Source organism: Carassius carassius, chromosome 19, assembly GCF_963082965.1.
Source record: "Carassius carassius chromosome 19, fCarCar2.1, whole genome shotgun sequence".
NCBI lineage: Eukaryota > Metazoa > Chordata > Actinopteri > Cypriniformes > Cyprinidae > Carassius > Carassius carassius.
Genome location: NC_081773.1, coordinates 19,976,893 through 20,001,057, shown reverse-complemented (window position 1 = coordinate 20,001,057; position 24,165 = coordinate 19,976,893). Strand labels below are relative to the sequence as shown.

Genomic DNA, 24,165 nt, shown 5'->3' with positions numbered 1-24,165 from the left:
CAGTAATATTTTGAAATAGTGTTAACATTTGAATTAATCATTTTCTATTTTAATATATTTTAAAATTTGATTTATTCTTGTGATGCCAAAACTAAATTTTTCAGCAGCCATTACTCCAGTCTTTAGTATCACATTATGCTTCAGAAAACATTGTGACGACCCACAATATATATATATTTTTTCTTTTTATTGCCCCCTTTGCTGTAGCGTGAATTCACTAGTTTTCCTCTTCAGTTTCATTCGGGTCAGGTCAGGCCAAGCAGATGTCGATCTTCTGGTTGCTTTAGACCTTGTTCTTTCTGTCAGAGGCCGGTTCTCAGACCTGGGCATCTAGTTGTTCTGTTCCCAGACTCGGCACTCTTTGATGGGGATTTCTCCCACCCACCTCTCATCAGCCAACCCACTTCCCACAGCCTTCCAGAGAGGCTGGGCAAACAAGACCTCGCGTTCTGCCAATTTGTCCATACAAAACACAGGGATTTGGGGACACACAGACACTCTTGTAGACAAATGGTAAGTATTTGCCTGGCAGTCTGCGATTCCTCACCCCCTCCTCTGTCTACACATAAACACACACTCACTTGGTGCTTTCTCTACACTCTCTGGCTACTGGATTCTTTACTATGACTTTCTTTAACCAGCCCTTCTTAAAAAAAAAAAAAAGAAAGAAATTCCCTGGACTTGCTAAGAAGGTTTCAAAGACAAGTACATGTATGTTTTTTTTATTTTTATTTTTATTGTTGGTTTTTACAGGTTACTCATCATGGCTATGTTGTTCAGGCTGGGTTACCAGTAATAAGCAGTAACAGATCGAAATAGACCGGTATTGGCCAGCTAAAATCAAATCAGAATTATTATTTTTTTTTCAGATATCATCTTGGTAACTGTCTATACCATGTCCAGTAGCATTATGAACTTAAACAATACTAATACTAGTAAATGGTGTAAAATAGTGCAGAAATAAGTATGTAACCCTCCTACTGTAGGTGTCTGGGTTCCACCTGTTTTCAGATAAAATGTCTAAATTGTGTGTGACATGTTTGGGGTTCTTGCATTCCCTGTTGGATGTAAATGGGCTGAGGTCTCGGTGTATTATTGTGAGTGGGGCAGTCTATCAGAGACAGGACTGAGGCCTGAGGCTCCCTGGCATCCTGATCAGAGGATTAGCAGCATACAGCCACAGGTCAAGAGCATGCCAGTCACACACACTCTCTTTGACACACACCCACACTTGTCATTTCACTTTCTCTCACAAACACCTTCGCTTTCACACACGCACGCCTGGAGAGAGCATTTCTCAACCTCTCACACTTGTGCAGAAGAGGCCTGTTTGATAGCAGGCTGCGGATTAGGTTCTGTGTTCTCTTTCATTCTTATTCTGATTGGCTTATACTCTTGAGAGTGCTTTTTTTTTTTTACTACAGTGAGGTCGTACAAGTCCATACAATGAAGGGGGATTTTTTTCTCATGACATCATATTCCCCATCCTCCCACATTTCAAAGTTCGTTTAAGACACAAGAAGGATCATTGTTCAGTTTTATGCTGCTATTGTCTGCATAAAAGATCGTTTGCACAAACGTTTGTTGTTTGGTTCACAATGCAGGTGGCCTGGTTTTAAGTTATTTGCTTTTATTCATCTGTTCTCAAACTATAAATATTATTGTGCTTATTACAGATATTAACCCACAGTTCTACTTGATACTTTAAGCACATATGGCAGGTGGTCAATGTCAGCTTCAGAAGACAGGAGTGTGCTGGTGTTTGACCAGAGAAGCGTGTCCTGTCTGTTAGTGTACCCCAGCACTGACCCCTGTCCATCCCTCAATAGTGCAACGCCTTGTTGCCCCCAGCATGAGGTCCCAGCATCCCCTAGTTGTGATAGTGGGGGGCACACAGCGAGGGGCCTTAGAGGGGATGCAGAATTAGCAGCTAAAATGGTGAATCACTTTTCCATATACATGCCACTGACAAGTGTTATACTGAAAACCGGTACCAATACGTGTACAAGGTGGCCCAATACAGCAAGATCGGGGGGAAGAAGGGGGCGCTGGGGGTTGGGCTTTAAAGGGTGCAGCAATATTGTACTAATTCGTGCAAGAGACTCTCTATCAAAGTGAAAGACTTACGGTAATTAACGAGGGGTGAGGGGAAAAAGAGAGGAAAGAAAGAGCAGGAAGAATGAGTTTGGGAGCAAGAGGGACAGAGATGCTGATTTTGACGTTTAAATGCTGTGTTGATTAGCATATGGTGGTTTGTCCAGACCCAGTATTTATCAGCAGAATTGAATGTGTGCGCGGCATGGATGTGACTTTGTCCCCCCTAAATTTACAAAGCCACCTTTTCAGATGCAGCCTCCCCCCACACCCAAACACTGCCTTACCTTTCAATTCCTTTTCTTACCCCTTTTCTATGGCCATTGCAATTGCTCTTTCTCAATGGTGTGAATGTAGAATATAAAGGTTGCTACCAACGGCCAGGCAGGTTTTTTTCATGTTCTTTTTTCTTTATTGAAGTATCAGTCCAAAAAAAAGTACAATGTGATCAGTGGATATTTACTTTTATTCTTGACAAAAGTAATAATACAAAAAATGCAACAGATTTGAAACATTAGCTCCACAAATATGAAAACTGCATAAGAAAATTAAAAGTGCATTCTCTAATTAATAAATTCAGTTATCTTTGGTTTTGGTTACAGTTAAATGAAGTGTTAAATAATTATTTCTATTTCAGTTATGTTTTATTATAGTTTTATTATTATTTTATTTCTTAACTTAATCTGATAATTATTTATTGAGATTATTATTACTATTATTGTTATTCAAATTGTTTTTTTTTTTTTTTATATAAAATGAAATTGGGCATTTGTTCCATAAACTGCATGGCCACGCTTCAGTTCTCACTTCTCAATTCTCAATATTACTTGACTTTTGCTTCAATAATCTATAAATGTACTGCTTATTAATAGTAAGTAATGTAGTTGTTATAAATTTAGATTTTGGGTAGAATTATGAATGTAGAATATGGTCATTTCGAATATGTGCTTTATAAGTACTAATAAACAGCCAATATGTAAATAATAGGCATGCTAATAAACAACAAGGTATTAGTGAGAATTGGTCATTATACTAAAGTGTTACAGGTAGGGATCTAAAATATGGTCATGCAGAATAAAGCATTAATATGTGCTTTATAAGTACTAATAAACAGCCAATATGCTAGTAATGTGCGTGCCAATACGCAACTGGGGAATAGTAAGAAATGGTCCCTAAACAAATTATTTGTATTAATTGTATTTTACATGATTCGGCATCTGTGCATTGATCTTCTTGCAGTAAGTTAAAGTATTTCACACTTTTCTCTGAGACTGAAAAAGAGCAGAGCAGGTCACCCAGTGTGGTGCCTCTCATCTTTTGTGTGCTGGTTTCCTCATGCCAGCTTTCTGCTGTCACATTAGTGCATGTCAAATGCACAACCTCACATGCAAATGAAATCTTAGACTTTTAGCTTTTTGTTAGCTCAGAGGCTTCCTTTGCTAACAGGAAGTAGTTTTTAGTCTTTCAAACAGATTTGCTAAGTGTCATCATGTTTGTCTGTCCTTTCTAAGTGTCTCTGAGGGGTGTTTTGGAGCAATTGTTTACACCTGCTGCAGTGGGTAAGTGGGAGCAAGAATCCTTCATCATATAATGAGCTCCTGGCAGACCCACACCACTGAATATTTCCCTCTGGCCAGTGGAGTAGCAAGCCAGATATACAGTAATATCAACCATGTGTGATTGTGAAGTTTGTGTGGGTATGTGTTAGATGATCAGTGAGAGTGGTCAGCCTGTTACAGGTCAAAGTTCATGGTCATCAATGGTTGAGGTAGACGGCTCTCCATCTGGTGGGGACTTGGCCTCTGAGGGTCAGTGCTAAAAAGTGTAAGTGCAAAGCTTGTCTTCAAAAGTTTTTCCTGTGTGTGACCGATCAAGTATGTAAATCACATGTTCGTGTGTGTCCTGTGCCGGGTCTAAAGGCCTCTTCAGTTTACAGTGTGTTTAGACGCAAATTTAGCTCACGGCTGAACTGAATGCTGTAATCACACACAACAATACCTGTCAAACCATTTGACCATTCACAAACACTGCACTCCTCTCTTTCTTTCTCATACTGGCAGGTAGATATTTGGTGCTGCAGCTGCATGTCATGAATTGAATGAAAGCAGGCACTTGAGCAACTATGTGTGCACCAAGTAAAAAGGTGAAAAAGCCTATTAATCCTTACCTCGATTATTGCACTAGCGTTTCCCAATTACATCCAGCTCAGTGATAAGATGAATCGCTGATCATATTAATTTTGTCTGTTGAAAGCTGTATCATTTGCTTGACATGCAGCACATTCGGTTGCTCAATGTTATTAATCACATTATTCTGATAAACCCTTCTTGAGTTTGTAAGGTTGAAATGATGAATAAAGTGAATTATTTTATTTTTTACAAAAAACTTTGAGGTTTTTTTTTAATGCAATTTCATTTTAATTTTTTAAATGTTAATATTTAGGAAGAGCTTGAACGGGTTAATATATAAAAAAAAACTTATGTGGGAATGCAGCATAGTTTAATATGCATGTTTTTTGTCAAATTAATGCACCTAAATGTAGTATTTTTTTTTTTTTTTAGTAATTGTGAAAAATTGGTTAATCACAACATCTCTGTCTCCATTCCACCCACTTTATCACTCAATTCTCTCTCTCTCTCTGTGGCTGTCACTGCAGCACAATGTAGGAGCATTAGCATGCTAATGAGGTGCAGGGCGACAGGTGGCCTGCTAGACAGCTCAATTAAGCAGCTCGTTAAAGGCCAAGCTAACGAAGCGGCCTGCACTGCAAGCCTCAACAAACAATGTGACTGTGCAGGCTACAAATTGGTGAGTGCTAGTTGTGTATGTGTGTGTGCACGTGTGTAGCAGGCAGGAGACAGAGAGTTGGAGACAGAGACCGTTTTAGTGTGTGAGTAAATGTGTAAACAGTGAGTTGGAGGGAGAAACTGATTCAGTTTGTGTGTTTAGCAGTTAGCAAGGCTTTGTGATGGACACAACTAATAATAGCTAATAAGAGGGGCTGTTGCTTTTGCTCCTCAGGAAATTGAAAGCAAAAAAAGTAACAATTAATTATAATAAATAAATCGCTTAAATACAGACCTTCCTAATTTCTTATAATTTTAATCCAAAACACTTACTCACTTGCAGTAAACCGTCCCTTACAATTTTCCCTTAAATGTTCATACTTTGTTACATGTTTTCTGTGGATACACACTGACGCTGTAACAGATGTAGTTTTTACATTGACATTGAATCATTTAGAATGAAAGTTTTGATCAGGAATTCAAATGAAATTAGGCACGAATAGAAAAAGTAATAAAAATGTCCTTTTTTTTTTTCTTTTTTTTTTTTTGAAAATAGTCTTTAGTTTTAAGAAAACCTTTAAGGTTAAATGTTTTAATTAGAAGAAAATAAATTTATAAGCCCCAACCTTACCGACATTTTTATTGGGTGATAAAGATATGGTCACCAATATCTTGTGTATCCTCAATATTTAAATGCATATTAATTGCTAATACATTCTTATCAAGTTACATAAGTGTATACATTTATTTGATAGATTGATTTGTCATATATAAATCAAATTAGGAAAATTAGGGATTCACTGATTTTTCAAGTTATGGCTGATAACTAATGAATATACAGTAATAAAATGTTATACTATTTTGACTTAATACTGTACATTAAAAATAAAACACAAAAATTTTAATGTGTGAATTTAGGCATTATAACATTATGATGCACTATGGAAAATTGATATTCATTATGAAATTTGTTAAATATTACATTTAACAGTGTTATTAGATATCAGTTATATGTCAGCAAATGTAATTTAAATGTAAAAAAATAAAGTAAACAAGCATGTATAATTTAATATCTAATATAAACCATTAATGATAAAATGGTAATCAAATGTACTCATATAGTCGGTCACTTTACTCATATACACAGTACCAAGTTTAATATGCAAAATAATCACCAGTGGTTTAAGGTTATGTTTACAGTGAAAAATTAAATCATGTTTGTAAAAATCATTTCAAACATTAATGATGTCTGGGATTAAATGCTTAATGATTATGTTCCTGCATATGACATGAAGAAATAAACATCTCTTTGTCTGATCACCCAGCAAATTAACCAGGGCGGGGAATATTTGAGCAGCTCTGTGACAGTATCAGAAGCCGCCGCAGTTTATGGTGGAGGAGCATTGTTTATTGTGGCTAGATAAAGTTGTAACACAGACATTTTAATCAGTTTGTAACACTTAGCATTTGAGCCTTATTATCCGTGGTGTGTTCACTGGTGCGTGAAACAGCAGCGTTTGGGTTCATAACCCGACCCTCCTGTCTGAGTCTCGCTGGCATAAAGGGATCATGAGCTCTAATGGTTCAGGGATCTGCCCAGCAAACGAGGTTAGGTATTGAGGAAGACAAAAACACAGGGGCTAAACAGAGCCACCCCATTCGCAAGCAAGCTGCTGGAAAGCTGGCCGACTCATGAATATGTTAATCCGCATTTGCCCAAATAAGTATGTAGAGAGGGATAGAAGGAAAAAAACAACAGCACTCATTAATTAATAAGGACAATGTGCCTTTAATGACAGTTTTGATGCTGTTGGTGGACAAGTGATTGGGGCCTGAGAACGAGAGGTCATCAGAACAAGAGGAAGTGACACAGTGATGGGCGTTACTGTCAGAAGGAGAGGTTTTCTGTCCTAGGAGGGCAGAAAAGGTGATCAGGGATGGACATGCCGAGTATAGTAAAGACAGAACTGAGCCATGAGAGAGAGAGAGAGAGAGAGAGAGAGAGAGAGACAAACAAGCTAGTTAGACAAGTAGACAGCACAGAGGTCAGGAAAGTTAACTTTAGATATAAACTGGCTTGGAGGGAGAAAAGGGGACACTTCAAGGATATAATAATATTTTTTGAAGAATAAAGTAATCCGAAGCTTTGCATGTCATTATTTTATGCCACTGATTTTTAACCATTTGATGCACAAGTTGACAGCCTAGATAGCATTGTGAATGTATACAATATTGCAAGGAAATGTTTACATGGTTGCCGCTACATTTTATTAAAAATCAATTGAATATTGACAGAATATCTTCCATCTATTTTGTCTTAAAGAAATAGGCAGGAATTAACCTGTTGTTCTCTGTGATTCCAATCCTTTCCAACAACAAAGTACCTGAAGGTGACAAACAGAGGTGTAGGGGCAAAAAAAGAGGTGGGTAAACTATAAATTCTGGGTGACCATATTGTGGTCACAGTAAGGTGGACCACTGCCTACCGGTGTATGTGTATCCTGATGACATCGCTATAGGCTATCATTTGACATTACTACCAAGGGTATCACTGGTTGTTCCCTCATATAGGTCACACAATCACTATTCAATTCATACATTAATCTAAGTTCTTGTTAAAGAGACTCAAGAAGGAATAATATGGTTGAAATCTATAAAGTTTACTAAATGACAAAACAGAGTACAACATTTTTTAAGAGAGACAGAGAGGGAGGCTTATATCCAGGAGTTCCAATGCAATGCACTTGTACATAATGATTAGGGATTTGGGATTATTTTCATAGTTGATTAATCGGTTTAATATTTTCTCAATTAATCGGTTCGTTGTTTGGTCTATAATATGTCAGAAAAATGTGGATCAGTGTTTCCCCAAAAGCCCAGGAATGGTCCTCAAATGTCTTGTTTTGTCCACAACTCAAAGATATTCAGTTTACTGTCACAGAGGAGAGAAGACACTTTTTGAATGTAGGATATCAATTACACACTAACCACAACTAAAGTGTAGCTACAAGTGTGGTCATGCTTCATTTCAAATTTAAGGATGATATCTCTAAAATTATGCATTTTATAATTGTAAGACCATAGGCGTTTCTCAATGTCAAGGATACTTCCTTGGCAGGACTGGTCCTTCCAAGTCACTTCCTTCAGAGGCTAGGCGAGGCTCCTCTTTAACATTCGGAGAAGACGCAAATGGAACAGGCTAGCAAGTGCACGTCATTGCAGCATTACTTCAGTGAAAAGGTCTGCTTTCGGCGCTGAAAATTAAAAAAAATGCTTGTTTTCTACACGTATAAACGCTTCCTTTTGTTCTTTAGTCCCTGTTGAAAAAGACGAGAAAGCTATGAATAACGCTGTGAATGTTATAATATTATCGTTAAATTACTTTGGACAACTAGTTATTTATAAAAGAAATGCCGTTGAAGGCATCCCAGCTAACAATTGTTAAATGACAGGTCCGGTTCAGTTAGCCATCAATAACGTAATTTGTATAATTTATAATATCAATACGGTAGTAATTTGTAGTTGCATTTAAACATTAAACTTTACTTATATTTACTATAGTTATAACAAATGTTTGGTAATGTAAAATTAAATATACTTTAAATATATTTTAAAGCATATTGCCCTGTTAATGCTCCGACTCCGCTTATGTCTGACATTTTTTTTTTTTGAACAAGATAGCAAAGCTGTGCGCATAGGATTGTGGGTGATTTGAGAGCGCGAAGGCTACACATATGCATCCTTTCCTGTATATGGGATATTTTTCGAATGAAGGACTCAGTCCTTGGTTGAAATTCAGAGGATCCTCGACATTGGAACAGTTCTTTAACGGATGTCGATGACGTAGCATCCTCGAAATTCTGGCTTCCGAGGATCCTTCCTTGACATTGAGAAATGCCTCATATCATGGGAGGCTTTGGAGAAGTTTTTAGAAAAGGCTGATAAGATGCTTTCATATATTTTATCATGACACAGACTGCAATGAAGGACATCCTTTTGGTCACGTGGTTCACGTGAGATGATTGACAGCTTTACAAACTAATGATATTGCACTGATGTCAAAGCTGACGCGAATCTAAGAGGAGAGTAATCGCTAGCTGTTTGAGCTCTTCAGATCGCATAAATCACTGCAAAATGAATAGAAATGTTATTCTGTATGACAAAATATTTAACATGTCATAAAATTATTTTTTCTCCAAATGTGTGCACCATTGGACTATATAGCCCTGGCGGATCGTGGATATTGTATTTATATGAACACAAATAAACCGGAAATGAGCTGAATGGCTACTGTATGAGTGATGATTTCTAATCAAAATAACGAACGTTATTATTATTATTAATGGATGTCTACCGTACCCACGAAAACGGGAATGGCTAGTGATAACATTAACTAGCCAGGTAGAGGTGACTTGAGTCAGTGGCATGAATCTACTGTGAACCAAGTTAACCAAAAAACATGAAGTTTAGTACTGTTTTCCAAGGTCACTCACTTTGGGCTTGTAGCCGAGGCTGTTTGCTGGCATCAGCAGGAGGGCTGCTGTCTTGACGGCGCTTAAAAAATTGCCGGATATCCATTTTTTAATCTTGATGCAGTCAATTTTGCTGAACGAGACTCAAAGATCCGAGTCAGTAAAATGATCCGAACTTCCCACTACTACTGGCAACACCACAAGCAATTGGTCAACACTGACAGTTGCAGCGCAATATGAAAGACTTCATCTTAGGTTTAACAACAACCTATGAAACTAATAATGAACAATATGAAACTAAAACGACATAAGCTTAATTTTAAATGGCTTAGGAACTGTAGGCGATTTAGGTGGGTAAACGCTATTTCCGAATTTTGGGAGGTGCGTAAACGGCGTTTACATGCGCCTCCATTACATCCCTGGTGACAGACCCATAAAATTTTTGCTGGCACATTATGCTACTGTATGTTTCACGAATCAATTGAAAAATCTCTCACATTTTTATCAGTATTTGTTACTCAAATTTGCCAATGTAAAAATTTGCAAAATCTGACATATAAGAGAATAGATATTAGTCACCAGCAGCATTTCAGCATTTTTGTGCAAATCCCCCAGGCCTTATGGTGTTTGATTCACAACAGTAAAACCCAGACTTGCATTCAAACACACAATCTCTTTTTGATGCAACAAATTTAAGCATTGCATCGAGGCCTGAAAGGAAGACAATGGCTCAATCTTTTCAAACACCAGAGCAGCACCACACACATAGAGATCAGAGTAAGTTTATGAAGTAATCTCTCTTCTCTCTAGCTATCACCCGAACCCCTCCCTTTCCCACTCCCTCTGTGTTATGACATAGTAATCTGTGTCTCTAGCAGCTTAAATGAATAGGCGTATGAATGGCTGTTTTCTGCCTACATGAACCTATTGGAGGTGGATCAACCATATGCCCATGGACATACACACTCAATGACAAAGGCGGATACCAACAGGTCCTCTCTAACACAATGTGCCGTGGGGCTGAGGGAGGTGGGCAAGACGAGGGGTGCATCTTAACCTGAGACCAGAGGTGGGTAGTAACGAGTTACATTTACTTCGTTACATTTACTTCGTTACATTTACTTGAGTAATTTTTTGGGGTAACGAATACTTTTCGGAGTATATTTAAAGATGGGTACTTTATACTCTTACTTGAGTGAATTTTTGGGGAAAAATCTGTACTTTTACTTCGTTACTGTGGCCGACGCTCCTCTCGTTACTTTATCTTAATGCAATAAATGTTATAATGCTTCAGTTTATTCCAAACGCGCCGTCTACTTTTCTCTGGGCAATGAGCGATGCCCATTCGCGAATGATTCATTCTTTTGAGTCAATTCTGTTCAAAGGCTTGATCAAACCAATTGGTAAACGAGTGAATTGGTTCATGAATCAGTTTGAATGAGTCGTTCAGTTCCCTGCCGCACGCGCTGAGCATCTGAAGTGGTTCACTCGGAGTTGTAACGTTTAAGAACAGAAAGAGCGTTGAAAACGTGGCTGGAACTGCACTGAATTGAAATCTGCAAAGGTTATTATTTGCTAGCGATGGAGATCCTTATTAGATGAACACCGCGTGTGCTGTCTACTGTTTAACAGGTAATAACTTGGGCTACATTCGATTACAGTACACGATACCACTGTGACATTAGTTTGTTGTACGTGTGTGGCTTATAACAAGTTGAATGCAGCTTCCAAAAGACAAAAAATAGCCGATTAAGATTTTATTAATTTTAATACAATCACACTGGTGCAAGTACGTTCAGCGAGTCATATTATCAGCTGCTAAATTCAGATCTGTGATTGCTTGCTGGCGCTTAGCCAGAGATAGATGCGTTTATACAGCGCTGCGCATTATAACCAATCACACATGATTCTTTTGAGCTTATTAAAGCATTGGCCAATCAGAGGTGTTCCGATGAGTCATCGCTAAAATGCCGGTGCTTCCTTCACTCGCTCACTGACTGAATACCTCTTTCTGGCGAATTCTCTCGCAGGAACAACTAAGTGCAGATGTGTGTACGAATCTTTAATTAAGATATTGATTTCACAGTGTTAACAGTTTCAGTGATTTTAATGGGAGTTTCTGAGAGTGTATGAAATCTAGACTGTCAGTGAAAATTATCTTTAATAATGTAAATGTTATTTGCTCTTTTTCTGAACAATGAAAGATTAGTAGCAATATTTATATCACATTAACTTTCAATGTTAAATTCACATTTAATATAAAGTCAGTCGTATTAAAAATATGTTATTGCATGACACCTATATCTGTTACTTAAGTAAACAGACAGGGTTTTATAATAAATTACATAAATTGGAGTAAAGGCTGATGAAATATATACCTTTATACACACACACACACATAACATACATTTTATCTATATATCTAAATAAAAATAGGCTCAGTATATATGACCCAAAGTAACTAGTAACTAACTACTTGAGTAGATTTTTTATCCGATACTCTTTTACTCTTACTCAAGTAACTATTCAAGACTAGTACTTTTACTTTTACTTGAGTAAATATTTCTAGAAGTACTTTTACTTTTACTTGAGTACAGTTTTTGGGTACTCTACCCACCTCTGCCTGAGACGTCCGTACACACACACACACAACCCACTGCATGCCACCCACACTGCAATATGGAGATGCGACATTGATACAAACCCAGTTTGTGAAGATGATGCTTTGTTGTGTTGCTTTTGAAAGGTCTTGGTTTGTGCGGGTGATGTTATTGTGTATTTAAAATGTATGGAGGAAGCGGGAGGGACAGTAGGAAAGACAAGGACTTTTTTGGAGGGGGCCAATCTGTTGCAGCTCTGGATGAAGTCTTGCGATGGAGAGACAAGTGTGTTAAGCGATATATGTAACACAGAGGGACAAAAGGATTATGGTCCTCTTCTCGTTATCCGTGCCTTTGGACAGTGGGATTATCATCCGGGGAGTGAAGATCTCATCTCTTGTGTTCTTGTGTATCTCATCTCTTGTGTGGGGTGGGAAAGCAGGGGTGAAGGGGGATCCCTGGAGAGCAGGCCCCTATCAGGATTTACATATTCATCAGAGATCAGAGCTATGTTCTCTTTCTTTCACTTTTCTCTCGTATTTTTGCACATGCTCGAACATGCAGAGATTTTATTTTACTGTTTCTGAATTGGAGTGTTTCTGGATTTTACGTTTTTTGTTCACTCTTGAAAATGCTTCTAATTTTTCCACATTTATTGGTATGATATTTAATATTTTTATATCATATGCAAAGAGGTTCAAAGTCCACATATGAAAATGCTTGTTCTTTATATTGTTATATTATATCATATTATATTATATCATATTATAAAAAAACATTTTTAGAAAAAAATATGCATTTGTCATGTATTATTTATTGAATTTTGAGACTAAAAAGATTTACAAATAAATGCATCACTCTGGCATGGAGAAAAATGTAATACATTTTATTTGAAAAAATTACAGAAGGAGTGCAATGGAGTGACTACTGTAGCGGAGGACAAATGAATTTAAGCTGAGGTGAAGGGGTGAGACAATGTCAAAGAAGGGGACAACAGCAAGAGAGAGATCATGAGACGTGTCTAATGAAGGAATGCACACAGAGAGATGAAAACTAATGGAGACAACAGAGTGATCGAGAGAAGGAGAGAGATGGCGATGGGGTTGCTGACTGCTGTTGAACTCATAGTCATCTTAATTGATGAGGTCATCCCGGGGACTATCCCAAAACTGTGTCCCCTGGGAGGTCATCACCAGGTCATCCAAAAGTCAAAGTGTATCAGAGAGATGACATAGCATGTAACTTTTCTTTGTGTTTTGCCATTGTTTGTTATGGGGTTTTTGCATTTAATTGAATAGATAGTTTAGACCAGACAGGAAAGTGGAAGGAGAGAGAGGGAAATAGGATTAGGACAAGATGCAAACTCGATTCGAACCTCTGTCTCCTTGAGCACAACAGATATTTCTATTTCTATTTCGATTAACAAATATTACTACTTGCTGCTTTAAAATGACTTCAAATTAATTAATATATATATATATATATATATATATATATATATATGTGTGTAAAATATTCTTATAAAATTCTATATATATATATATATATATATATATATATATACTATAGGAAGTAAATTAAAGATACAACAGATAATAAAACCCTTTTCCCCCTTTTTTTCTCACACATACATACAAAGGTTTGTTTTGAAATTGGGACAGAGTCTTTGATATGCTGTCAATCAAATGTTCTCTGCTGGAATTGCTAGAGTGTAGGTGTCGAAGTAACCTTTGCAACACTGGCACACAAACACACATACAGAGAAACAAATAGACTCACTCAGCGACAACACACTCAGTAATTGCTGCCTATTAAGGTCTTCGCTTCTCTCTCACACCTCATTACAGGCCTAAACACACACTGCCCCCTCATTACAGATTGCTTGCTAAACACACACACATATACGATTCCCTCATTCCCACCTGTCAGTTAAACACTCAACAAGCGTGACCACTGAGAGTTGGGTGTTAACTTGCTGATGACAGTGTGAGAGGTGTGGGCTCTGTAACCTCATTCCAATACATGATAGAAAACTGTTATGTATGCTGCGGTCCGTGTGTGTTCTGGAAAGTCTTTAACGCGGCATTTTTCAGAATGGTGCAGTTCTCTTGTTGGATTAGGGTTGACTTTGAACACCCTATAAAGAAAATGGACTCTCATACGTGTACCTCACTGTTAGAAACGGTTTAGTGTGTTTGCATGTACAAAAGCAACAGGTTCTAATCTATTGTATGAGGAAAAAGCTGGTGATGTGAGTGCATGAAAATAATGTTTTTGTACAGTCGTGGCCAAAAGTTTTGAGAATTACATAAATATTGGAAATTGGAAAAGTTGCTGCTTAAGTTTTTATAATAGCAATTTGCATATATTCCAGAATGTTATGAAGAGTGATCAGATGAATTGCATAGTCCTTCTTAGCCATGAAAATTAACTTAACCCCCAAAAAACCTTTCCACTGCATTTCATTGTTGTCATTAAAGGACCTGCTGAGATCATTTCAGTAATCGTCTTGTTAACTCAGGTGAGAATGTTGACGAGCACAAGGCTGGAGATCATTATGTCAGGCTGATTGGGTTAGAATGGCAGACTTGACATGTTAAAAGGAGGGTGATGCTTGAAATCATTGTTCTTCCATTGTTAACCGTGGTGACCTGCAAAGAAATGCGTTCAGCCATCATTGCGTTGCATAAAAATGGCTTCACAGGCAAGGATATTGTGGCTACTAAGATTGCACCTAAATCAACAATTTATAGGATCATCAAGAACTTCAAGGAAAGAGGTTCAATTCTTGTAAAGAAGGCTTCAGGGCGTACAAGAAAGTCCAGCAAGCGCCAGGATCGTCTCCTAAAGAGGATTCAGCTGCGGGATCGGAGTGCCACCAGTGCAGAGCTTGCTCAGGAATGGCAGCAGGCAGGTGTGAGCGCATCTGCACGCACAGTGAGGAGAAGACTTTTGGAAGATGGCCTGGTGTCAAGAAGGGCAGCAAAGAAGCCACTTCTCTCCAAAAAAAACATCAGGGACCGATTGATCTTCTGCAGAAAGTATAGTGAATGGACTGCTGAGGACTGCGCAAAGTCATATTCTCCGATGAAGCCCCTTTCCGATTGTTTGGGGCATCTGGAAAAAGGCTTGTCCGGAAAAAGAAAAGGTGAGCGCTACCATCAGTCCTGTGTCATGCCAACAGTAAAGCATCCTGACACCATTCATGTGTGGGGTTGCTTCTCATCCAAGGAAGTGGGCTCACTCACAATTCTGCACAAAAACACAGCCGTGAATAAAGAATGGTACCAAAACACCCTCCAACAGCAACTTCTTCCAACAATCCAACAACATTTTGGTGAAGAACAATGCATTTTCCAGCACGATGGAGCACCGTGCCATAAGGCAAAAGTGATAACTAAGTGGCTCGGGGACCAGAATGTTGAAATTTTGGGTCCATGGCTGGAAACTCCCCAGATCTTAATCCCATTGAGAACTTGTGGTCAATCCTCAAGAGGCAAGTGGACAAACAAAAACCCACTAATTCTGACAAACTCCAAGAAGTGATTATAAAAGAATGGGTTGCTATCAGTCAGGATTTGGCCCAGAAGTTGATTGAGAGCATGCCCAGTTGAATTGCAGAGGTCCTGAAAAAGAAGGACCAACACTGCAAATACTGACTCTTTGCATAAATGTCATGTAATTGTCGATAAAAGCCTTTGAAACGTATGAAGTGCTTGTAATTATATTTCAATACATCACAGAAACAACTGAAACAAAGATCTAAAAGCAGTTTAGCAGCAAACTTTTTGAAAACTAATATTTATGTAATTCTCAAAACTTTTGGCCACGACTGTACATGCAATAATTCAGTGATTTAGTTTAATCAGTTTCATCATAATATTTGTTATCATAACTATAATCTCTCCATCTTGTGCTCTTGTTATTCTCTGCAATGAAATGTGAATTGGTGCAATTCGCTATAGACCCTAGTCCTTTCCTCATTCTCTCTTTCTGAAGGTGAATGGAAATTGAATGTGCCAAAAAGAACAGATGGTTTGTTGAGAGGAGAATAAAGGAACAACAAGTTGCTGCAAAACAGAGGAGTATAATCATGGTTATACCACTGTATGTGTCAGATCAAAAGGGTATGACAAAGTAACTGTGCATTATATATTACAGGCACAATCCCCCTGGAGTAACCTGGGATGAAGTGTCTTACAGATGCATTGATGATAATTCATGGCTCGATCTTTTGAAAGACTGCAACTTTCCAGTTGCAGACTTGGTTAAACGACCCCTTCATTAATGGTGTCATTTTTGTTCGTTATGATCATTTAGAAAGGAAGAAAATCTGATTACTTATGTCCAACAGTTTAATTTTTTAATGTCATTTTGAAGGAAACTGGAAGAAGAGCATTTTGAAACAAATCATGGAAGCTTGAAAAGAATGGAGGAAAGGAAATTCAGTCCAGGGTGATTATTGATGTAAAACTCAAAGTTATGTAATTGTCCTTTTTTATTAATATTAAATACAAGAAAGAGAGGTTTTATTTTAACTTTTTTTAGGTTTTAACTTTCTAAATCATTTGGATAAAAACAATATAATTTGCAAAATTGTGTTCCCAGCTGACTGCATCAAGATGCAAAAGCAAGTAATTTCAGCTTGTGCATTGTTCACACAGTGGCTATGTCCTAATGTGTTGTTTGTCTGTGTCCCAGCTTGCGATAGTTTGCAGATCCTCTTCAAAGTACTTCAGATGACAAGGGACCCCTCTTAAAAACACAAGCCTTAACTCTTCAGTTTAAGAGCCCGGCAGTTTGCCTCACTGTGTGTTTCTACCCCAGGAAACTGACAGATGCCCATAAATTATTTGCCTTTATTTTAAAAGCACAGCTCATTTACATCAATTTGTAAGAGGCGGGGGAAAGTAGTGAGGTGTTTGTAACTTTAGGTATGTATATGCAAGTGTGTAAAGGGGGGTCATCTTAGGTGGTCAGTGGAGCCATTCTTTTGCCCTAGTATCCTGTCATATTCCTTGAACCCTTGCAGACTCACCATTTCCACCCACACACAAACCAGAGCTCAGATGCCTCCCCGCTAATTAGCAACAAGTCAGAGCCGCCCACTTCTGCAGGGCAGTAAATATTCCCACACACTTGCACAGACGTCCCTAACTCGGATACAAGACCTTCGTTCCTTCTCCATTCTTTCCCCTGCTTTCTGATTTTTAGCACCTCCCCTTGTTTTGTTTCCACTTCTGCAGCCATCAATCATCCCATTGACCTATCTTGTTAGGGGAAACTCACAGACACGCCCCCTGGCCTCTTCCAGGTCTCAATCTCATCCCACACTCTCTTTCTTTCTATTATGTACGTATGCATCGGAGCCCCAATGTCCATATCTGACTTATAATTTAACACTCCATCCCGTTCTCCTTTGCGGTTAGTGGTCAGGACAGGGTTGTGGCCATGGGCCGGACAGGGTCGTGGGGAGGTGTTGGGGGGGGGGGTTAGATTTAGGGAACACTCTGGGTGGTACGGTAGCCTCTGCGACGAGTACAATGCCTCCTGTGTCCCCATGTGTCACACACCCTTGTTTTACAACAGGGGAGGAGACACCTTCAATGCTCCAATGATGTGAACCACCCTGAGCCTATTCACAGTGACAAACGGCCACTGCTGGCCCCTGCGACAAACACATGCACAGACAGACCGAGACTATCACACTCATAAACAAGGCTTTTGCTTCATGTTGTGTTTATTTGCTAAACTGTCTTGGCAAAAAAAAAAACACTACTGTTAAATGCACAATGGGAGATGGATTGAGACTACCTAGATGACATTAATATGCGCACTCAAATTCGAGACAGATGGAATAAAAGGCTTTCCTCTACCTTTAGCGCTTTCTCCCTCTCTTTTCTCTCTGAAAGAACCTTCTTGGCTGGCTCTCAGTGGAGTTGAATTGGTATGGCTTTAATTGAATCAACTAGCTCTTTTCTTTTGCCGCACTTATGAGGCCAGAGCTGCCAAATGGCTTGATGACAACGTAATGGCAAAAGAATGAATGAGCGACGCTGGCAGTGAAGTGAAAACCCAATGGCATTCCTTCACATCTGCAGTGATACACAGTCGCACACAACACTATTACTATTGCTGAACTTAACCAAAACACAGTAAAAATTACGTTTTAGCGGAATTTTGAGATTTTTGTGAACTTGTAGATTCTGTTGATGTCATGATGAGCAATGTATACAATATTATATTTAAATAAGCATACTACATAAGCAGTTACAAAACTTTTTCATCTGGTTATATATTTATTTTTATTAAAAAATGAAAGCAGTCATAATTAAAATACAGGTGCTTCTCAATAAATTAGAATGTTGTGAAAAAGTTTATTTCAGTAACTCAAATCAAACTTCACAGACTGAAGTAGTTTAAGTCTTTGGTTCTTTTAATTGTGATGATTTGGCTCACATTTAACAAAAACCCACCAATTCACTATCTCAACAAATTAGAATATGGTAACATGTCAAACAACTAATCAACTCAAAACACCTGCAAAGGTTTCCTGAGCCTTCAAAATGGACTCTCAGTTTGGTTCACTACGTTACACAATCATGGGGAAGACAGCTAATCTGACAGTTGTCCAGAAGACAATCATTGACACCCTTCACAAGGAGCCACAAACATTCATTGTCAAGAAATTTTGGAGCACTTCATGCTTCCTTCTGCTGACCAGCTTTTTGTAGATGCTGATTTCATTTTCCAGCAGGGCTTGGCACCTGCCCACACTGCCAGAAGCACCAAAAGTTTGTTAAATGACCATGGTGTTGGTGTGCTTGACTGGCCAGCAATCTCACCAGACCTGAACCCCATAGAAAATCTATGGGGAATTGTCAGGAGGACAATGAGAAACAAGAGACCAAAAAATGCAGATGAGCTTAAAGCCACTGTCACAGAAACCTGGGCTTCCATACCAGTGCCACAAACTGATCACCTCCATGCCACGCCGAATTGAGGCAGTAATTAAAGCAAAAGGAGCCCCTACCAAGTACTGCGTAAATGTACAGTAAATGAACATACTTTCCAGAAGACCAACAATTCACTAAAAATTATTATTTTTTATTATTGGTCTTATAAATTACTCTAATTTGTTGAAGTTGTGATATTGAGGGTTTTTGTTAAATGTGAGCCTAAATCACAGTGAAAAGAACCAAAGACTTAAACTACTTCAGTCTGTGTGCACTGAATTTATTTAATACACGAGTTTCACAATTTGAGTTGAATTACTGAAATAGATGAACTTTTTCACGACATTCTAATTCATTGAGAAGCACCTGTATTTGATGGGTGTTGGCTGACAAAATACTACAGTATTTTAGACCTAATTGGTTAAAAGCAACTTTTATTTATTGTTTATTTTTTTACTCCCCAAGCCTGAATATTGAACCCACGGATGTGCTGTAATGTAGCTAAATTAGTTATGATGGGAAATTCAACAATAGAAAAGGTTTAATGATGGAAAGGTTAAGACAGTCCCACACAAGTTCTCTATCTGTTCTCTTTTGTCTGATCTTCCATATGGCCATTTTAAACCAAAGAGACCCATCACAGTCTGTCATAACATCTTTCTTTCTTTCTTTCTTTCTTTCTGTCTCTCTCTCTCTCTCTCTCTCTCTCTCTTTCCTCAGCTTCCAGTGGAACATTGACAGGATGTGCCACCCATTTTTTAAAGATGTTCAGGTTTTTGGTGAACAATTAGTGTGAGGCTGACGTAAATGGTCTCGACCCCTGGTTGCTGTGAACATTTATAGGGATGCAGAGGAGGGATGGAGAGATGTGTTCCTCATAAAGAATCCAGCTGAGACAATAGAACAGCACACAGGCACTTGGGGAACAGAAGGGTGACACAGAGGGCAGCTCTTACCCACAACAACTCTCCTCCTTTGAAAACAAAACCCCAACCTGTTACTGCTTCAATCTGTCTGTGGGGGGGGATGCTTGTAATAAAGCTGCCAGCCCCCTTGTTAGGCATCATGAGGGTAAGTGCATGTGTATGTGTCTGAGTGAAGGAACAAGGAGCAAAAGTACAGGAATGCTCTCTTTCAAGCGATGTTTGGGAGTGAGAGCTGTCACTCTTTTTTTCATATACGTGTCTTTTTGCCCCCCCCCCCCCCCCCAGTTTCGTCTAAGAAGTCCTGTCACATTGTTTAAAGCAAGCAGAAATACTGTACACTGTAAAAAACAAATATCCTTTTAAATTTACGTCAAATTGGGTTGCTGTTGTTACAAAAAATTCACTGTACAAAAATATGATGGCAGTGTTTCAGGTATAATAGGATGGCATATTGATGCCTGTATATTTATAGCTTGTAACCATATATTTAATTAAGTGACATATGTATGTGTATATATATATACAGATCAACAAAATTAACACTATATTTATTCAAGTGGTAAAATAGATAGAGCCACACGATCACTCAGAATTCATAAATAATAAATAAAAAAACCTGTATGACTGACTTTTTATGTGTGAGTAATATACATATATATAGATATAGATGTGAAATGTAAAGTCATTTAGCTCCAAAAGAAAACCCCACTGAGTTTCACTGAATGGACCATCCTTTGTGTTCTAAAGAAAGATTATCATGAGAGTGAGTAAATGATTAGAAAATATTTTTTGGTGAACTGATTTTATAAGATGCAAAATTTTGGTTGCACTTTATTTTACAGTACGTGTACTTGTACTTATACTGTACTTACAGTGTATTTATCTAAGAAAGTTCTGGTAATACAGGGTAACTACATTGGGTAGGTTTAGGGGTAGGTTCAGGGTTAGTTCCTAGTTAGTTATTGTAATTACTATAGTACATAAGTACATAGTATGTACATGAGGAACTGGACTGTAAAATAAAGTGCTACCAAAATTTCTTCTTGACATCAGCTCCGCATCCCCCCTCCTTCACACAAGAGCACATACGCAATCATGTACCCCTCTCCTTTTTATCTTTCCCTCTTGCAGGATCAAGGGAGCAGGTTGTGGTCACATTTGTAGCATTTGGCTGCAGCAAATCCCACAGCTTTTTTCCTGAAAAGAAGCAGCCACCTTAAAAGGGGGGCTGTCCTCCAGTGAAGACCCTGGTCTTTCTCCTGCTCTCAGCCTGCGCTCAGCGGTCTGCATGTCCCTTACCATCGCTTGCAAATCCCCCTTTATCCGCTGGCAGCCAGATGGGGTGGCAGGAATAATAGGCAGAGCCTGATGAGCACCATTCAATTTGTCCAGCCGTGTAAAGGAGCTTGTAAGCCGTTCCATTTGAGCAGGGTGTAATAGTAGTCAGGGGAGCAGAGGCTATGTTAAGACTTAATTACCTACTAATGGCTGTTGTAGGGACAAAAGACTTGTGTAGACCCCAACAACTTACACTCCTGTAATAGAGGAGAAAGGCTGGGAGAGGAAGGGGTTGGGGGAAATTGTTTGAGATGTTGTGGCCAGAAATTTGTGATGGCCATGTGTTAAAAATGTCATCAACACAACTGTGTTAAAGGTGTGTATTAGGTGTGTGGATGAAAAGAAAAAGGAAAAGAAAAAGACTTTGCTGCATGTACTTTGATTTTCTTTAGAAAGCCATTTTGGCTCAGAAACCTGTGAGAAAAGGTTTTTTTTTTTTCATTGTTTTTTCTTTTTCTTTTCTTATTCTCTTTTTTCAGTTTGAGGGAAGATTAGCAGGATTAAGACTGACTCACATATGCTGCTTATCACCATTGGTATTCAACACAAGCCCAACTGCCATCCAGATGGGGAGAGAAAGAGAAAGACAGAGGGCGAGAGGGAAAGTTTTCCTCTGATATTAAAGGATTGCTACACTGAATCAGAACTGTTTGGAATAATTGTGGAAGAGAAAAAGGCTGTTTAGTGAGAATGGGAGAAACCGTTAGATGGTGAGAGGAGGGAATCATTATGGATTTATGATGGAAAATAGTTAAAGGGGTGCAGGATATAGAGTGGGGTCCAAAAATGTTAAGACTAGATTTTTTTTTTTTTTAGTTTTTGGATTTTGATGATTGTCACCAATCAAATTTAAGCAAATTTGTGAAACTCACCATGGATAAAATGATTGTCAGGTTTTAACTGTAGTGTTCATGAAGGGGGAAGAAATTATTACATTTATTTTTTTAATTCAACCTTCACTATTTATTCTGATAACATATGTATAATTATATAAAGATTTTTTTAATGTACCATTTTCACTGACTGAGATAATGCTTTCCCTCAGTTAATAACATAAATCAAGAGGGTTTTTTTATTATTTTTTTTTTATGTATTGTACATTTATAATGCTATACTTTGTTATATATTTTAGACATTATTTCAGAAAACTTTTGAATGTTGCTTTGTGGGGTTGTAACACATGACTGTAGGAGTGATTTGGCTATTTGGCTAAAAGTGTCTGCTAAATTCATAAATGTAAATTCTTCTCTCTTCCACCACCATAATAAATCTCTCAATTTTATATACCTCTTTTGGTCAAAGAAATGCTGAAATTATATTTTTCTATTGGAACAAATGGATTCACCACAATAAAAGTTTACCCAATAATGACTTCTGCTCCTGAGAAACTTGGAAATGTAAAAATGTCCATTAATTGAAAATAGAATAATTTTTCAACTTTTTTTTTTTTTTTTTTCGGAAAATAACCCCTAAAAATAACCTCTGCTTTACAGAAAAGAAGAAAAATGTGCCGTGACATGAGTTAGATGTAACATGAATATTCAGGAAACATGAACACATACAGAAACAGACAAGCTTCCAAATACTGTAAAGTACTGTGTTGAGTTTTGGGTTAACTGTGCAAAAAAATGCTGAAACTTAATTCCAGCTGGATTCATTAACGTAAATATGACTGCAGTTACAGCTCTGGCTAATTTAGCTCTTAGGGTTAATAGTTTTTACACATATACACACCTCTGCCCACCTCATTATTGGAATGTGCACAGAAACGCATCATTATCTCATAAAGGTAATGAGAAAAGAAGAGTCTGGCTCTGCCAACAGGCGGAAATTAGTCTCCTTCCACACTCATCCACCAGGCTTCATTCATTCAACCTGAGGTGGCAAAAGCTCTTGTGTCTCTCTCTCCATTTTATTTCTGAGGCAGGCTCTCGTTAAACAAATAGCTTTTAATTAAATGACTGAGTGACACTAAATGTAGCCAGTTCTGTATTTTTGTAATTTCAGTTGATTACATTTTCTGCACCTGAACTGTGAAGTTTGAATAAGCTGTAAAATGCTGTCTTGAAACTGCATTGCTTTCTAACTTTTTTCAGTTTTTAAGCAAATAGCAACAGAAAAAAATATTTAGATAAAAATATATGTACATATACATGTATATGTCTAAAGGAATAAAAAAGTATCACTTTGCATCAGTGTGCATTTTCATTTATTTAAATAGGCTAATTACATTTGCAGCAGTGACGACGGGTTCACATGAACTGGTCACAAAAAACTACAGTTAAGAACACTGCTTAGGCTTTCACGCAGCACTTATGTAATCAGTAATGTGGCCAGTGTTTATGCCATAAGTCTTGTTTAAGCAGGTCTGTAAAAAATGAGTGTACATCTTTATCATTGGCTCAGTGTGATCTAAATCAAGTGTAATGACGTCAGCGATGCATGCTCTTAATTAGCCTTAATTGGCAACATTCTCGGTGGACTACAGTTACCAAAGTTGGGATGAATCGAGGGCAGACCAACCCCTGTCCTTCTCTCTCTGTAATTGCTCCCAAGACAGTTGTCAGTCAGTGTGTGTTATGTGGGTGCGTGTGAATTGGTGTGCATTCTTCCCCGGGTGACATTTCAGATAATTATATGCGCGAGGAATAAACTGCAGCTCTGACAATAGGGCTCTTTCTGTCCCCCCGTTTTTAATCCAGACAGTCGCGGCATATATTACCATTTTGCTACACTTAACAAGTGAGATTACCGGAATCTATAATGAAGGAACTGAACTACAACTTTTCTCTGACACCGCCGGTTTAAACCAGCTCATCTACATAAGCGTATTTAACGAGAGTAAACAAGCAAACAGACAGACGGGACTGTCTGCACGGGGAAAACAACCAAACAACGAGAGCTCAGAGATGCTTCAATGAAAATATGTTAAAGACCTTGATCTGATGATGTCTCCCCTAAACTCATTGATGCGTCTGTTAGATCACCTGTGG

At 38.2% G+C, this 24,165-nt stretch overlaps 1 long non-coding RNA gene across 3 annotated transcripts; it reads left to right on the top strand.

Moving 5' to 3' along the window:
* Nucleotides 1-269: 269 nt before the first annotated feature.
* LOC132095325 (uncharacterized) lies at nt 270-21,961 on the top strand. Of its 3 annotated transcripts, XR_009422433.1 has the most exons (6): nt 270-513; nt 3,606-3,653; nt 4,155-4,237; nt 4,751-4,902; nt 19,629-19,979; nt 20,966-21,961. It is a non-coding gene; the product is annotated as an uncharacterized LOC132095325 (long non-coding RNA). The 3 variants fall into 3 exon arrangements; XR_009422434.1 differs by lacking the exon at nt 270-513 and having other exon boundaries at nt 2,861-3,653; nt 21,652-21,961; XR_009422432.1 differs by lacking the exon at nt 270-513 and having other exon boundaries at nt 2,861-3,653.
* The last annotated feature ends 2,204 nt before the right edge of the window (nt 21,962-24,165 follow it).